The sequence below is a fragment of the Haemaphysalis longicornis genome, unplaced genomic scaffold, assembly GCF_048455015.1.
Source record: "Haemaphysalis longicornis isolate Haplotype H1 unplaced genomic scaffold, Haemaphysalis longicornis Haplotype H1 scaffold_2, whole genome shotgun sequence".
NCBI lineage: Eukaryota > Metazoa > Arthropoda > Arachnida > Ixodida > Ixodidae > Haemaphysalis > Haemaphysalis longicornis.
The window spans coordinates 267,969,019-267,987,717 of record NW_027526295.1 but is presented as its reverse complement, the minus strand read 5'-3'; the positions used below and the strand labels follow the sequence as shown (position 1 = coordinate 267,987,717).

Sequence of the window (18,699 nt, the reverse complement as noted above, 5' to 3'; positions counted from 1 at the left end):
CCCATCACGTAGGCGCTCCGCCTCGAAATTAATGCGATTACGTCCTCTGACGCTCTCTCCTTCCTCTCTCTCTTCTTGTTATGTTCTTCGCCAGTTCCGGATGTCCGTTTCTCCACTGAACAAAGCCCGTTCCGAACGAACAAAACCCGCGGCACGTGAGGGGAGAAGTGGGGCACGGGGCACTAAGAGGAGAGCCCGAAAAAGCGAACGAACGCAATAGCCGGGGAAATTGCGGAAGTGCGCAAAAAAACCTCGACCCAGAACGGCGGAGACTAAGGCTATATACGTTACGAAACAAATTGAAGCCAGCACCATGAAAGGCATCGAGACCTTTACAGAGAACAAAAACTGGCTGAAGCGGCCGGAGAATGCTAATCACGTTAAAAAACAATGGTTAGGAATAAACGAATCGCCGCAGATTCCTATAATTATGTACTCATGTATTCTTGCCGTTGATGCTTCCGCTCTCCAGGGCACACTTCTCCATCAATGTTTCAAACTTCGCAATACGCGCGCGGCTTCTCGGCCAGCACTATCGCATGTTTGGAGAAGCTCACGTGACGTGGCTCCATCAACAATAATGCAGCAGCTGAAAAAGTGGGGAACTGCACTGAACGAAAGGAAAATGTTGGATGCCCACAACAACGGGAACCAATAGCAAAATGAAGCAGCGCTTCCAGCGCAGCAAGCTGGTTAGGCGCAACACGCAGTGCGCGCAGGTATTGATGAATCGATCAGGAGGAACTATCTCGCGGGAAGCCTTGAATCCCAGGACCAAGACACAATATCTTATTACGTGAATAATAGCTGGCGCATGTCGACAAAATTTTGTCGCCGTTTCTCAGATTCACACCGATATGTCAACATAGCAAGCGATATATAGAATAGTACGGAAAGAAGAAGTGAACAGAGCGAGTAGAGGAGAGCTGTTTTCGTAGCTTTCAATCTTCGCTAGCGACAGCGCAGAGAGAGATTTCATGGCTTTAAACAGCGTGATAGAGAGAGAGAGAGAGAGAGAGAGAGAGAGAGAGGAGAGAGAGAGAGAGAGAGAGAGAGAGAGAGAGAGAGAGAGAGAGAGAGAGGAGAAGAGAGAGAGACGCGATGGCTCAGAGGTACAGCACTCGCCCTCGTATGCGGGAGGTACCGGGTTCAAATCCGCGTACCGCAGGGCACCCACCGGTTTCTTCTTTAATGGGTACAGGCGTCCCTGGTCTAGTGAGGACCCCTGAAATGGTAACTCACGTCTGGAAAGCTGCGTTTACTATTGCGAAGAGGCTCCTGACCCCTGTCCAGTGGAGAAAGTGGAAAGGAAAAAGTAGAGAGAGCTCGCTTTCGCAACGTTCAATCTTTGCTAGCGGCAATGCAGAGAGAGATTTCATGGCTTTAAACAGCATGATGGTGAAAGAGAGAGAGAGAGAGAGAGAGAGGAGAGAGAGAGAGAGAGAGAGAGAGAGAGGAGAGAGAGAGAGAGAGAGAGAGAGAGAGAGAGAGAGAGAGAGAGAGAGAGAGAGAGAGAGAGAGAGAGAGAGAGAGAGAGAGAGAGAGATTAGACATCGCTTTAAGTCAACTTGTGTTAACGGTGCCTTTGAATAATTGTCAAGCCAATCGTTTAGCACTTGTGGCAACCTGGAGAGACTGACCGCGTCGCTGGGTGGAATGCACAATTACGGTTCACACAGAGCCGCCAACCACTGCCTGCCGTGCCACCGAGCAGCCTGCTTAGTGGCACAATTAATGTTTCTCCTCAGTCCCCCCGAAGACCGCAATTTATTCGCCTCTGCAAGGCTTCCGCTCGGCCGCGAAAACCATCTCGGGCCCCCCACGCACAACGCCCTCGTTTGCGTCCCTTACACGATTTCATGCGCCACGTTCCCTGCCCTAGACAGCCTGTTTACGTAGATCGCGCGCTGGGCGAAACGAAGTCCTGTAACTGGCGCACAAGAAACAGCAAGGGTACGTCCCTCCGGCAGCTTTTGCAAAGGGCCGCCGTTTGCCTTTGAGACAGTGCAACACTGTTGTCCTGGACGTAACAGTAGTTGATGAACTGCAGGACGCCTAAGAACTCCCCTCGGAATGGAGGTTCGACCTAGCAGTAAATGTAAAAAAAAATGATGGATTGAGTCCCCGGCAGTCCGCGTGCAGTACGGGACTGATAACCGAAGCGGACTTGGACACCATAACAAGTGCAAAGGAATGAAAGCACAACGAAGATACACCGCCTGTCTCGCGTTTGCGCTTGTTATGGTGTCGTTTGCACTTGTTACGATGTCGCAGTCGTCCACCCTGTTTATGCGTGTCTTCTTTCTGTTCGCATTCCTTTGCGCTTGTTATGATGTCGAAATGCCATTCGGTTACTGCCAACTCACCCAAACTGTTGCGTTGAACCGAACAGGTTCATTAATGCGTGACTCCATGAGTCTCACCTCGATTGATGTCTGTTTCGCGTTAATGTCCGTCCGAAGTGGTACTAAAAACGATTACAAGAATATTATACACACCTCTGTACAATGCGTACAACGACGCGCCGTATCAAAAACCGTGAAAGATGACAAGTCCCAAAGTTCCCGGTTTACCTGTCTATTTTATGCGCAGATCTGTAGCGTTGCACTTTTTTTTCACAGATCAGCAAAATATCTAATGCATTTCTATCGCAGTGTACCATGAAAAACGCCCGCGCATAACGTAAAGCTCCCGCATTTCCATATTGGGCCGCCGCGTATAAGGTCCTCTGCCTACACTAACATGCATTCCTTAACTTAATAGTACATTCATACTTTAACTCGATAGCCTCCGCGTGTCATTCCTTCGTTTACCAATAAAGGGGAGAGGAAATGGTCATTCCAGGCGACCAAAACTTCCGTGCCTCCTTTTTTTACCTTGTTAACCGGGCAAATGCACTCGAACATCTGAGTGCGGTTCACTTCCCTTTAAATTCACTACGACTGAGTCAAGCGAACCTCCATACGTGCGAAGACGACTAAATAAAGCTCGGCATTCAGAAGTAGTCCCTACAAGCATTAGTGGAAACGAGAACTCAAAATGCGTGAAAGACGGAGCCACGTAATGGACCAGCCACGGTATTCTCCCATCCTCAACCGCTCGTGAAACGATTATTGGGCTTTCAATTTCATTTCAGCTATACACTCACAACCCCCGTCTCGAGCTCTTGTTTTCGCTCCCCGTTTCTCGCATCATTTTCTATTTCGCCCTCCGGCAAGGAAGTACAACCATTTCCCGCGCAAGTAACCGCGCCTTTACGAATCACAGCTTCCGCTCGTTCCTCCGCAAAGGGCCAAAATCAACGCGTAGGGAAAGACTGAGATGGTCGGGGCAAAAAAACTTAAAAGGAATTCGCCGAACCCCTCGCACTATAGAGAAAAGCGCCGAAGGTAGGTACAAAAAATAATAACAGACGACACAGAAACGCTTTCATTCTCCGGACCAGGAGGGAAAGGGCATCTCGCTTAGGAGAGAAGTGAAAAGGCTGATTCTGCATTAAAGGCCCCCGCGTCGGCTCCCTGGGGCGCCATACTGAAACAGCGCCGCACGGCAAGACGCCGCATTGCACGGAAACCTTGGAACCCACGGCCCGCTTCTTAGCCGTGTCTCCCTCCCTCCGATCCCCTATGTACTTTCTGCTTTATTGCGCGCAGTCTACTTTACCGCTCCACTTGTGCGCTCGCGCGCCCAACGTGTTCGTGCGTGCGTTCGGAGCGTGTTTCATTCGCCGCGATTTCACTTGTTTCCGAGCGGCCGGCGGCGGTATATATCGCGGGCGCGTTTTTCCAATTCCGCCGCCCCTCGACTTGCATGGGGGGCGCCTTGGCGTCGTTTCTTCTTCCGTTTTAACGTCTCCCGCTCTCCCAAGAAGCAGACGGGGCAAGGCCGGAAGGCGGGATTGAACGGGGTCCGTGGAGACGTGGTAATAGGACCCGCGCCCCAACCCTCGTTTCTCGGAGGCAACCGCGCCGCCGCCACTGGCGCGAAATCGAAATCGCTCTAAAGTGGCTTAAGTGTTGGGTCACCGAGTGCCTATGCGGCTCCTTAGAGCTTCGCGTGCTTAATATTTTCCTCCGTACATTAAGCGCATCAGGCTTCCCGCCAATAGGGTGCGATGGGTTTATGGCCAGAGAGACGGAAGACGGGCGTCACTGGTTTATCCAGCAGAAGCAGCAGGAACAAAGAACGCGTTTTACCGGGTTACCACAATGAAGAATACGGTAATAGGGAGGCAAAAAAGCGCGGCTGCACATAACCATTCTCAAATCGAACATCATCAGGCAGTGCGAACATCTATCGCCGCAATTTAGACGGATATACGGCGACACATCTGTCTAAAGGCACAGCCTTTTGTATTTTAAGTCGTACCGCTCACTGCAAACAACTACTGCACTAACATACAGTCTCCGCCGACCACTTTGCCCCTGAACATTTGTTTGGCGGGTGCTCACTTTACCGGCACACCTAGCAAAGTTAAACTAAAATTATCTCCTGTATTCCGGTTCTGCATTTACATAATTGTACACGGACCTAAAGGTGAAAACCCGCAACGGTGAATGGGTACCAAATGCCAGAACTGGTGCGTTCTACACCTGTACACATAATTGTACACGGACCTAAAGGTGAAAACCCGCAACGGTGAATGGGTACCAAATGCCAGAACTGGTGCGTTCTACACCTGTACTTGCCACCAGCAAAACCTTGTTAAACTGGTCAATCTGGTGTGCGGTGGAGGCATATTTGGTTACAGAGAGAACATCACGCGTTTCCTCTACGCTAGCTGTTTCGGGATTCTATAGGAGTGATTAGCTGGCTCGCCCCTCGATGTATCGCCGGTTGGGCTCGAGTGGTGAGCCTATCGCGAAGTATTTATTCAGAAGTTTATAAAGTGGATCGAGACGTCGAACTCATACGTGTACTTTGGATCGAGATGTAGAACTTGCATATGTACTTTGACGGCCATTTACCTTTTTTTCCGGACATGAGATCCTCATACGCGGGGTCGTTATTTCGGTGGTACGAATTGGGGTCACTCAGAGATAGGCAGAGAAAAGCGTATTGGGGGGGAGACCAATTTGTAGCGTGGAGAAATGATGCTATCTCAGAATTTCGAACACAGCTTAAAAATACGTGAGGCCTCGAGTAAACAAGATTTGAGCTGGTAGAGTAATAAAACAGTTACTAAAAAAAGTACAGAGCAAAGTTTAGAAATAACCCACGTTCGGGAAATAATCACAATATTCGAGCAAAAAGAATGAGTGCGGCTAATGCACGATACGAGAAGATGAAAACCACTTTTCATTTAGCAGTGGATACTCATTGCCTAAATGGATAAAATCATGTCCCAAGCCGCAGCCATTTAATACATAAATACACTACTGCGCCCACAGATATTTTTGCTTGGAGCTAATTTCCTGTATAACTGTATACAAGGTCGGCGAAACTGAAATTAATGAAATATGCTAAAATTCATTTCGACATTTGTAATGGCGGTTCCATGGTCCTTCTTCACCTTCGGTTGGTTCATACTTATAACTTATTGTTGTTATCAAACCGATACCTTCTTATAATGACCAGCACGTAGAGGGAACACTTTCATCAGCGACAGCAATGCACAGTAACTGAGCAGTCACGCAGTTTGCATTAATCTAGGCATTCTTTGCTGTATGTACTGCGTGAAGCTAAAAAATCATTGAGCCAGCCATTTAATCAGGCGCATTGTTCGTTGATTCGATATCACCAGAAATGTACGCGGGCGACCCCACACGACAGAAAGTGCACGTAAAAACAGTTTGTACAAAATAGCGAAAAGAAGGAAGGGGGCAGCATTCTTCGCGGAACCCAGATTAAAACGCACCACCCGGTGCAATACGTGCGGGCTGTCAGTCATGCATGACGGTTGGGGACACAACATCCAGCCATGCTTCGGGCAAGCGCGCGAAATTCGAACACGCGCGGTGAACTCGTGCTTTCCGTACGCCCCCCCGACCCACGGCGTACCCCCCCTTGTCGATTTCGCTTCTCGTCTCTTCTCTCCGTGCGCGACCGTGAAAAATGGGCCTCCCCATTGCGAGAGGAGCGCGAAAAATCTCGCACTGCGCTCACGCGCACATTCTCACGTCCGTTCCTCTTCACGCACGCGCGTTCTATTACGACGCCCGTCGCAACGTCGGCTGCAGGAGCGGGTACAAACGAGGTTGGAATGCAAAGCACGGGGAGGGCGACAGACAGACGGAGAGGATAAATGAACGACAGAACGACGCCGGGTTGAAAGCTTAAATAGAAACGAAGAGAAGGATGCGCAGACGTACGGGAGGGTGGCTGAGCTTGCCCGAAACGCAGCCCCGGATGCCTGCACGGCGAGCCTCCTCAATATTCAAGGCACACAGTTGGCTGGCGAACAAACCAGTCGCTGCCGCAGCAGCTTCAAACGAAAGCTGGCTCGACTTCTTCCCCGAGCTTCTCCACGCGTACACTGTTGCCGTTGCCGCAGTGCCTCCTCGGGATAACGCCTTCGTCGGATACTTGGCGATTCGGTAAGCACCGGGATGCGTAATAATAAACACTTAAGAGTGCTGCTTCCTGGCTTTCCACTCGCACGCACGACCGAGCGTCCTTAGCGGCGCTTCAGTTAGGTATAGGTTCTCTGCCGTATTCGCTTCGTAGACTACGCGCGCTCATTGGGGAGATGAATATTGAGAGTGAATGCAGAGACAGCGGCATGCACGGACTACAGAAGCTATGTTTCCGCACGCTCCGAGCAAAGCTCAAGAAGCAGAACTCCGGAAAATACGTTCGGCCCATTGCCTCTGCAACGAAAGTCTCGAACAGGAAACATAGAAAGGCCGTTTTAAAGCGAAGCTTTAGTGTTCTCACTGATCGCGTCTGTAACGCGAAAACGCCCTGCAGGAAAGCCAACTTTTTCTGACGATGATGATGAATGATATCGGGTGAAGTGAAAGAAAAAAACGCTTCAGTGGCTGGAATCGAACGTGCACCCCTCGCTTTATGACGCCGGGGTCTATCCGGTCGCTCCATTTCGACATGGGCGGAACTCAGTCGAAACTTCCTGCACGAGCAAGCTTTGCGTTCAACCATCGTCATCGTTAGACGGAGGGGTGCATTATTTTAACCACAAGACGCCGCACTGCATACTACGTGGCATGCAGAAACGATTAGGAAGAAAGGGGAAATTCTATCAACTTTAATTTTCTTTTGTTAAAGAATTACCGGGCTTAGCCGCGATCGTTGCTCGCTTTTCAAAAACTTAGGGCAACTTCATCCAACGAGCGTTGTAAGGCGCACCCTGTGCTCAACAAAGCATATGCGCTATGTTTAATGCTGGCTTCAAAAACACGGCAATCGCATATCTGCCTAGATATTCACCACAAACCGCAGAACGGACGCACTTTTGAGGCCGAGAAACGGTTTTCGTGCTAAAGTAATACCCCTGAAACCGACCAGAACTCTGGTACAGAGAGCAGCCGCTTGTACCTTTTAAAAAAGAGTTTAGTCTATTGCCGCAACTTCTTAGGCTAAAAAAAATAAACGGTTAAAACACTTTCGCGGATCGAAAACGCGTGTTCCGTATCTCCAGAAACAACACACGCGGGTTCCCTTCGCAGACGCCAGATCCACGTTCTTAGAGACGCCTAAGCGATTTCTGAAGAGAGAGTGCGTGAGCCGGAAGACACGCAGGCCGCGAATAAGAAGCAGCCGCGAAAAGTCCGGGAGGCTTCGAGATTTCTGCGCGGGAGATGCGGGAGGATGCGGGAGGATGCGGGAGAACGCGTGTTTTCCCGCGGGAAATCCGAAAGCGTCGCTGTAAGTCTCCTCCGCCACGCCAACAAACAAGGGGCGCACGCCAGCAGCGATCTTTTGGGCCGCGCAGTGTAATTGAAACGGCGGGGAGAAACGCGGCGGCCAGAACACATCCTCGCGCACGCAAATCGCGGCTGTTGTGAACCCAGGCACTCCGCACAATGGGCGCGGGAGCCGCCGACAACAACAACGTTCTCTCTTCCTGTTTGTTCCTTTCGCTTTCCGTTTTTCTGCCTGCGCACGGGAAGATACAGCACCCCACTCCTAGCACACACGCAACCTAGAGTGAAAAAAGAAAGAAAACAAAGCCCGCGTCGTAAAGAGGATAAAAACAACAACAAAGCGATGAGCAACGTAGATTATACGAGGATGTCCTCCGGAAGGCAGAAAAAAAGAAATGAATAGAGAGTTCGATTACAAGGAAAGAAAACAAACCACCCTCCAAACTTCCCCAAAACGCGCGGACGGGGGATCATCATTCTTCCCGGACGAAAGCTTTTGCGCAACAAATCTGCCCGGATTTGGCGCTGATCAAACAGCTCTGCCGTGCAGTTTACGGACGCCTTCGCGGCGAAGAATGACAGCAGCGCCATCCGAGAAACAGCGAGCACGAAGAGAAAGAAGGAGATAGCGGCGGGAAGGAATGAGAAGGTGTACAGAGCGTCGTCGATGCGCACGCCCTTGGTTTACGTTCACCATTTCCGGGTTAAGCTGTAGCGGCGAGGCCGCCCGAGACATCAGGGGAGAAACGCCGGAGTTTGGGTTTTTCGCCTCGCTCTGAAAATACCTGCAGCGATGTTTACTTTCTGGCTCAGAGCGCTACGCGTAATACGAGATTCCTAGTCTCCGCAGAGGCCTTGTTTACAACAATCTCGCTTTAAGCGATGCCCGCGAGGCATTCCACGAAGCCGTCTTGTATCTGGCTCGTCATAATGTCATGGTGCTGAATATCCGTTGTCGGAGTAAGTTTTGCTGGCGTTAGACGCTATCGCGTAGGTTTGGCTTGTACAGGAGCCTATTAACTTCTGGCAGCGATGGATAGCCGAGGACGCGGGTTCGATTCTCGGGCCCGGCAGCGGCTTTTCTGATGGAGGCGAAAAGCAAGAACGCCCATGTGTAAGAGATTTCGGCGCACGTTAAAGATCACCAGGTGGTCAAAATTAATCCGGAGCCCTCCACTACAGTGCGCCTCATCACCTGCGTTGCGTCGGCGCGTTAAACACTATAATCAATCGATGGAGAGCCGAGTAAGGCTTAAATAGGGAGTGCTGTAGGAATACGCAGAAATGGCGCTCACTCAATTCACCGAAAAAATCATTACAGTGCGCACTTTTTAACACGAAAGTGGTTTATGTCGGGGTACAGCAAGACTTTACCAACGTCATATCCGTCACAGAAATGATGTCGCCAGAAAAAGTTCCACTGACGCGGCGGCGCTAGGATTCGAGCCCACGATCACTCCGGCCGCCACGGGAAGTGTGAAACGCTCTGCCAACTGGGCTATGAACTCAAGCCTGCGTAGCTCTACGAACGCGCCTTATATCCTTCCCTATAACGTTCTCCATTCAGATGGTGCTGCCGTGTAGGAGAGGTCAGGCGAAATAGTGCGTCATGACGCTAATGAGCGCCGATAGTTGGCGCCTCGGTAATGAGCTGCGGTGCTTATCCGCCGCCTATTCTGGGGCCGTGATGATCCCGTGCACGGTGGAGGAATAATTATTCCACCGTGGCCCCGTGTAAGAAAACTGTTGCATTAAGGCAGAAAGGCAACGACGCCGACTGGTGAATGTCGCTCTCCTGTGGTGCGACGAGAGACATGCCAGCGGGAAACAAAACGCGTTCACGAATTCACAGTCCACGCTACGAACTCAGCCTCTCGCGTTCCACAAGCTGAGCTCGTCGCAACGCAATCGCCTGCCGTACACGCCAAGGAGCAGGACCGAAGTGGTCGCACCTTTGCCGAAGCTACCGGCCAGCAGGACGTCGCTCGCCAAGCACGCCCACAAGACTGCTGCCGACCCGCTAATCATGGTCCTTTCGCTGTTGCGGACCGTGACTTCACCAAACGATTCGCTGACAACCCGCTCGATTTCGTTCGCACGGTTTGCGAGCGCACGGGGTTTCAATCGGATTTACGCAATACTCCGGCGCGTGTAATCCAGTGTCTAATGTTGATTCGTACGGTGTCATACCGACGAAATATAAATAGCGATGTGCAAGTTCATATCGATGCTCAATAAACATTCAACTGCTCCTGTGAAGGCACATTTCACTTTTGTGTTTTACCGATTCCTATGAAAAAGGGATCAACCACAATTTTTTTTCATGCGAAAGCATTATATTACCCTTACCGCGAATTCCCGGCGTCGTCGGGATAACTTCGAAGGTACCAGAAATCCCATTGGCTGAGAATGCGGGTATGTGCCAGCATGACGTTTTCATTGGATATGCGCCAGCCCCCACATTAGGCCTAGCGTTACGCCTTGAGGAGCGACGTCGCCAGCCATTTACCCGCAGCTTGACGTACAAAGAGCTTGACGCTGCTTGGTACGGAGTTAGGCTAAACGTTAAGTTTACCCCTAAGGTCACGCTGAGTATAACCCTAAAAACAAACCCACTCACGTGGACTCAGCAGCGATTGCAGCTGCCGTGAGAAGCTCACCGCCGGTTCACCAATTCCCATTAGGCAGTGACGTCAATATACCCACGTACAATTCTCACATATCCACTCAAGAGCATTGTCCAATGACGACGACAGCTGCTGTCAGGGACTGCCTATTCGCCAAATTCGGTCGGCTCCGATGTCAACATACCCTCCTCCAAGTATGCTTTCCAGCATAACACACTTATGGTATCTCAAGTCCCTCTATGAATTATATATTTTTTTTTCGTAGGCGGGGACCCGCAATGCTGTCTTCGTTTTTTTTTTTTTTTCTCTTCTGTTTCGCTACTTTGCTCACATACAGAAAAAAAGAAGGGTGAACGCAGTAAGGCAGAATGACAAGGTAGTTTAGACAAAGTACACGCAGCCTAAACAAAACTGTTACGGCCAGCACGCAAGCCTCGTCACTCCTTCAGAGGTTCGTAGCCGCATGTTGTACTAGACTATATCCCACGAGTAGCGCAGAGTACTTACACGTGCAGTGAATGCAAACAAAAAGATTGATCACTGAGCTAGGAAACCGTTGGTCTACCTGGCGCTAATCCATACAATCGGAAGTGAGTCACGGTAATTGCTGGGATAATGCATACACCCCCAGGCGTGCGCATGATGCGTTAGCGAAACAGGAGCGATCATTCGCAGATCGACTGGACTTGACGTAAATGCCGAAATAAACCATGCATCATGATTAGGGGAGACCGTATACCTGCTAATTTAGCGAACTTCTTTTACCGTTCCCGCACATCCGTGAAGAAGGCGCAATATATGCTGTGCGTCTGACGACATGTCTACGGGACCACGCTAAGGGCACAACGGCCTCATCTGGCTTAAATGTCACAATATGATGACGATAAAAACAGGTATGTTTGTGAACCTTGTTGTCTAATTAATGGTGACAGGCCTGTCAACTCTACGCAAGTCCAAGTGCCCTCTCTTCTGAAACATACTTTTTTACTCTCTCCTTCAAAGCTATCTTTGACCTTTAGTTCGCCGCATGCTGACTCATTTGGGGTCGGGTGTTCAAAAAGCTAGACCTTATCCAGCACTCAGGTCCCATTTGCTTTCGAGTTTATGGTAAAACGGGCCCCGTCATTCGTGCCTGAGTAGCTTACGCAGCGTGTTGTATGGGCTGAAAAGGCGCGCCATGGTGTTTTAGCCTTAGCTGACGAGAAACCGGACGTCAAAAGTGGAAAGAACGTCCGTGAACGGCCACGAACAAGTATAATTTCAGCTATGTTTTTGCACACTGTTATTTGTTTTTCTACGCTGCATTCTATACCTTTTGGGGAGCCTATCGATACAAGCGCATCACGCATGCACGTTCTAAAACTTCTTTTTACACACCCGTACGCTCAATGCTTTGAAGCTGGTTCGAGTTTCAGGCGTGAAGGAGACGTCCTGTCTTGTTCAAAAGATACCAGGCCACGGTGACGGCCGCACTATCTCAAATAACTTACAGATGGAGCTTAAACCTCCAGCTCAACGAAAATATTGGGGAAGTAACGAAGTACAGTCAAACCCGGCTATAACGAACCCGGATAGAGCGAATTATGCTGTATATCGAACAAAAATAATTCAGTAACGGAAATACATGGGAAACATATTCCTTATAACGAAGTTCACATCCGATATATCGAACTCTGCGCGCCTAGAATGGTCGCCGAAATGCATGGTCTCGGAGCGGCGATTGAGATATGGATTGGCCGCGACCACGGAGCAAGAGTTGCGACTGAGACATTGCGCCTCGCACGGAGCGACATGACACCCGACACTTGCCGTGACTGTTTCCGACGTGCGGGACTCATGACGGAACCCGCGCAGTCAGCGAGTCCGAACCAAGACAGCAGCATCGGTGAACTGTGGGAAGAGCTCCCCACGTTCCCGATGATGTCGCGAGTGAAACCCGTCCGAAGCTTATAATGAAGCGCTTTCGGCAGTAAATGTGCTCCGCCAATGCTTCTTAGATTTTGGAGTACGCGGACTTGAACTGGTGCAAACAATGTTTCGTGTAGAGAATGCTATGCTAGTTGAAGCCGCCAAAACGAAAGTAAAAACAAAAATCATCGCTTTTTATTTGCAAAGTAGGCAGTTCAGGCTGAAAGAAGCTTTATTACTTGCAATAAATGGATTATTTTGAGTATTGTAATGGCTACTTTACTGTGTTCGTTTCTGAATGCGGAGATGGTGGAGTTTGGGAGGGGGGGCTCCTGCGGATTGCGAACTTGCAACGATAAGTTCGTTATAGGCGGGTTCGGCTATATCGAACTATTGGATATATCGAACTAATCGCGGCGCATATTGCAATTCGCTATAAACGGGTTTGACTTTAGCATTATGAACCGCACGATCCCTACCCTCAAAAGTCCTAAAGACATGGTAAACATTTTCACCCCTGGAGTGGAAATGTTCCCGCATACTGCATCAACCGGGCATTCTAGCATCACCGCTGCGGAGTTTCGAATTGGCCAAGGCGTGAACACGGTTATGGTGGGCCTTCTAGCCACCATAACACGGTGGCAGCCGTTGAAGGCCCGTCACACAATCATCGCTTTGCTGGGGTGAGAAAGGACGCGGAACCGCGCAAACGACGGAGGCCGTCCACAACTCCGCCTGCAACTGCCAACGCCAGCGGCGGGAGATAAGAAAGCCCGATAACGCGGCGCTCTAGAGTCGCCTCGGCCACGCAAGAGAAGCAAGCGCCGATCGCGGACGCAGCGCCGCCGAGCTACAGGTGTTCGCTAGGCGGAATGGAGATGGCGAGAACTCCGCGAGAGGCTGCTGCGCCAGACATTGACCGACGCCGCCGCCGTCTTGGCTGCTCCGAACGCCGGGCGCGGCGAACTTCAGAATTTGCTGACGCCGAGAGCACGCATGATTGCGCAGCGGCTGCATACGAATCTCTTCCTACATTGCCACAGCTTTGCGGTATATATTTTTCAACTATCGCGGACTGCAACGAAATGTTTTGATGTGATACTGAGACGGGGAGCGCATGCATTACCCATACTGACGCAATTTTGTGCCACGGTCGGCTGTTGAAACAGCGCGTTTTATTGATTGTTCATTGGGTGTTTTCAAACGTATTACGCGTTTACGGTCCTACGCTCCGTGCTAACCCCGAAAGACAGACTTTGAAATCCTCCAAAAGAAAAAAAAGAACGCGTTGAAACTGATTGCATTCAATCGCAACGCTGGCATAATTTGAGGGGGGAAAAAAGCTCTTGCCCGATAGACTGGAAAAGATAGACGCCGTAGGAGGAAAGACGCGTCCCGCGATGGATGCACAACTTGGACTACAAAAGCGAGTCTGTATCTTTTGGGGTTAATCGGAATACCTCTCTTCGTTGCAGCCATAGGTGGCACAAATGGTGTACAAATACCTTATACACGCACCCTCAAGGTCATGCGCAGTTCTGACGGGTGAAAATCGCCGAAAAAGCAGTAGTGGCCATTACCCTTTTACACACAAAAAAAAGGAACTTTTAGTACCACGCGGTGATAGCGTTGGAATGGGGCAGTGTTTGTAAATAGGCATTTCTGGCTACATAGAAGTTGTTTCTCTCTCGCTCTCTCTCGACGAGAAAATACTAAAATAGGGTGAGAAGCGGCTGCCAGTCTTGTTGCAATATAAATATTGTAAGTTACAGTTTCATGCGCAGCTATTATCATGCTGAAATGCGTATGTATGTTTTTATTCCACTTTCACCAACAATACGCATTTTATAAATTTACTATAATTGAAGACCACTGCTTCGAAATGTTCTCGGGAGATGCAGCAAAATAAAGTGATAAATTGGCCGAGGGGAATGTATGTCGCGTTTTTAAACGGCCCTGCTTACTAAAGCATTCTATAAATGGCTCCTTTCGAGGAGATCGTAAATTTCAGGCAAAGAATACTTCCGAAACCAATTATCGAGCGTACTATACAATGTCACATGAGTGTTTTAAAGTTTTTTTATTTCTTTGTGTAGCCAAGAAAACACGCTTTCTTTGTTCTGTCCTTCAGGAGAAGTTAAGGTCGTTAAAGTCAAGGTTAATCAGGACGAACTGTTCGCGTTAGTTCGCGTTTAATGTTAGTCCGATCACCCGTTAGAAGGGAAAGGAGACTAGATTAAGCATCCGAACATGCCGGGTTGAGGAAAGGTACGTACAAAGTACTTCCCACCTCCAGTTTCACTGATCCTCGCTAAAATTGGGCAAAATATAAGGAGCGAAATATGGTGCTAAGACTGCAAAGCCGGCACGCTCAAAAAAGTAATTGACCATTCTGTGAATTATTAGGAACATTTCTGAAAAAGAAAATATTTTGGGATATTCGTGCCATATTAGCAGGCGATTATTTTACGATCAAGTTATTTTGAAAAAAAAAAAAAAAATCTGGAGCGTTGAAAAATAGTCTTTATTGTGAGAAAATGAAGTTGCGCGCGAACACGCAATAATTAACACGCTATTTTCCACGAAAATTCGATTCTGAGCGAACGACCGCGCGATTGAGATATCGACAGCACGAAACGATTCAAGACCTTTGTTTCCCACGCGTCTGTTTCTCTTTTATGCCGAACAGTGAGCGGATGTTCTTTGCAACGGTTAATCGGGCAATGTAGACAAAGATGAAAATAGAGCAACACCACGGAAACCAGTTTGACAACGTAGTTTCGGGACCAGTCATGCCCTGCACGAGCGCGCAGCAACAGATGAGAAAAACGAGTGTAGAACCCGTTCCGGACAGTTGATAGCTTCGGCTGGGCGCGACAACCACCCTTTCTCATTTTATTACGCAACGGGACGCGGCATTCGGGCGGAGAAGGAAGGCCTCGAGGAAAACCCAAACACGGTCAACACGTGCCAGCATAACAAAACCTCGGCGGATAAACTGCACGCGGTGAGGCCCGAACGTTCCCCGTAGGATTTGACACCAACTCGAACGCCGATATAGCGGTAGTTAAATGCAGACAGGATCGCCCAATGTCCGAACAGAAGCTAAGGAGATGACGCTTGAATAAATATCCTAGCTAAGGAATCTGGCGCGATTTGGTGTACTGGTGAATCTGAAATGCTACAGAACTTAATAACCTACACGCGGTATTACTACACAACGCTTTTGTCGCCGATGTTCTTTCTCGAGATTTAGTTTCTACAAGGAAAGAAAACCGACCGGCGCGCCGTAAACATTGCGGAATTCCGGCGCGAAACTCGCAAAGGTTACCTGTGTTCTGTCGTGATGTTTTGTCACGTCAGTCGCTAGATGGTCCGACACACTTGTCTGGCCGACAAAAGGTCAACGTGCACTAGTAAGGACCACACGCGCACTCTGTTCGGGGCGCCAGCGAAATCCAGAGGGGGGCACACGGGAAGTGCACAATAGACGACGGTCACTCGCGTCGTAAGGGGGACGCTTGGTAACTGGGGCTCACAACACCTGAACAGGTAGCGCGGGCACGTGACACAGTAATGAAATGGGTGCACTCCACGGGCACGAGAGAAAACCGTTTCAAAGGTAGATGCGACAAGAGTCAGCGGCACAGCGTGTGCAAAGCTGGGACACGACAGCCGAACCCTACAGGCAGCGACAACAGCGTGTAAGACACACGACCGGGACCTTCGCTGTCCGAAGGCCGTCTGCACGCGACTGCGGCGGCCTGCTCCGAGCAGACGGACGGGTGAGCGCCGGGAACGCGGAGCGGAGAACGAAAACCGGAAAGGCGTCACGGCACCGGAAGCGGCTCGGGCCCATCCGACTGGAACACGCCGAGGGGAGGGTTGGCGGGCATCACTGGCAGCGCGCCTCGAGTGAGTGCAGGCGGTCGGCACGAAGAATCGCTGCAGTCAACCACAATGATGCGTAATGTTTTCATCTTCGCCTGATAAAAAATTAGTAATGCCGCTCGGGTGGTCGAATTGTTTCAGATACAGTTGCGTTTGACGATGATATTCACGCCTGAAAAACCAGCGAACTTTCGGATTCCCCGTGTCATATTTTAAGGATACGCTTCAATGAGGTGTAGATTACTCTTGCCTCTTTTGAAAACTCACCTTGAAGGATTAAGACATTGCAGAAATGTCTGAGTCGGAATTTTGGGACAAATAGTTATGTCGCTCAGAAATACACCGAAACTCTTGAATTCGGCCTCACTACTATGCACAGATCCGTTGCTGGGAAAAACATTTCTAGGTGCGACAAATGCAGTCTGATACCAAATTAGGAAGGACCAAAGGCCTTTTATTGAATACTTTTATAGGACCACATGTATTCCACTACAGCACAATGAAACGAGTTTCTTAAAGACGGCTTCTCTACTGCACAAGAACGGTCTGCTGAGGAGCCACTTTTTAATTGGCAATACAACGAGTCGGGGATTAAAGCATTATGGCCCCAAGCGCATTTTACTGAATGCCTCTGTAAGAACGAATTTATCGTTATGGATTGCTACCCAACAGGGCATTTTAAAGTCGGATTCACTACAATGCGCAATTACATTACCAGGAAGACGTTTTTCTACAGACAATATAAGGTGTCTTGTATCAAAACAATGGAATCCCTATGGTCTTATGTTATATACCTCCGTAAATCCCCAAGTATCCTTATAAAGCGTTGTACACAGAGCCCTTTAAAGTGATCTCCCATACTAAGCACAAGTGCATTGCTCGGAAGATGTTTTTTTCAGCGACAATATGAATGTTTTGCATGAAGCTCTTTCAACCCTGGAGTTTTTATTTCAAGCAAAAACAGAACTTTTGTCTGTGTGTTTCCCTAACTTTGGGACCCCATGAGCTTACCAACGAAAAATTGAGCTTGTGGTGCAAGTAATTAGCGATTTAAAGACATGCCATCTAATTAGGTAATTAAGTAAATACATTTTTAAATTGCAACAAAACATTTTTTTGCTTGTTTTCCGGAATTCTAGGAAGCACTGAGCCCACGTACAAAAAGTAAAGCGATAGTGGAATTATTTTTAAATTTAAAGCCATGTCGTCAAAATAGGACTTTGTTCCTTCGGGTCACCCCGGCGTCAGCCTGGTCTTCACTGCAACGCCTTCGTCTGTCCAGCGTTCATTAGTAGAAGAAAAAAGAAAAAAATAAACAAAGAAAAATGATATCCATTGCAAGAGGCCTCGTCGAATAACTATTTCCCGGAAAAGTAGCTTTTTGGTTTTGTTCTTGATGTGCTAGGAGAATATTGGGTGATGTCCTCAATAAAGGACATCAGGGCAGAAAGGGTTTAAAGAAGGCCCTAGGAATATTTACTAATAGCATTTCCGAAAACGGGGGAGGGGGGGGGGGTGAAACATCGAGTGTTACAAACAAACAAACGGGTTTCTTCGTTCAACCACCATGGAAATGCTTGAAAATTTAAAAAAAAATTATCAGCCGTTTCCCTTTCGTGTTTCGAAGCACTCTTGGATGTTAAGCGCATAAGCATTTAAGCATTTTCGAAAACACTCCTTTTAGATACTCTGACAGGACACCTGAGCACTCTTAATGATGCTGTCTGCGGGGAAATGTTAGTGTTGAATTGTTAAACGGATTTGCCGGTATTGTGTGCGCGATAGGTGTGTATTGTAGGCCGGCAGGCTCAGCAGGCTCACTGCGTGGTGAGGCTCACTCACCCCTCACGAGTGAGTGGTGAGTGAGCCTCACCATTGCTTCGGGGTGGAGAGAGCGAGTTCGAGTGAGCGTGAGCGCCACTCGCGGTCACCACTCGTGAGTGGTACCGGCCAATTCTGATCACTGCTTATTGATATCACCGAAGCTGACATAAAATACGATTGTAAAACAGAGCTTGGCTACTCAGCACAATATTTAAAAGAATGTTTAGTGCAAATCTGGGAGAAAAGTAAAATAGGAGGATCGAGGAACAATCCCTAAAAAAATATTTACTGGCGAAATCGTTCAAAAAATACGCGCAATATTAATTATTCGTAAAACAACCATAATAAGAACACAGACATGCACCTTAGGAAAACTGTTCTTAGAGATCTTGATGAAAAATAAATCACTAAAGCGGGATCGACGAAGCATCCTTAATATATAATTGCAGGAGAAATATTTTCCAAGAAATTGAGCCCGTTCATGATTATGCTTGATAAAAAGGCTCGCCATAAATAGCATTGCTGTTAATATATTTTTTTAGAGAGTGCAAGTAAGTCCAGCTTTGCCGAGGTAGGGTGTGCGCCGCAATGTTTCAAGCTGCTCGTGATGTAGGCGGCTTCAGAAT

General features: G+C 48.8%; 1 protein-coding gene across 2 annotated transcripts in view; it reads right to left on the bottom strand.

The window, feature by feature from the left end:
- Nucleotides 1–16,151, bottom strand: part of LOC144170675 (uncharacterized) — a 218,072-nt gene extending 201,921 nt beyond the window's left edge. For both annotated transcript variants that reach the window (XM_077700609.1, XM_077700610.1), the window contains exon 1: nt 15,690–16,151. The gene's annotated coding sequence lies outside the window, so the exon portion shown is untranslated. The remainder of the gene's footprint in view (nt 1–15,689) is intronic.
- Between the last annotated feature and the right edge of the window lie 2,548 nt (nt 16,152–18,699).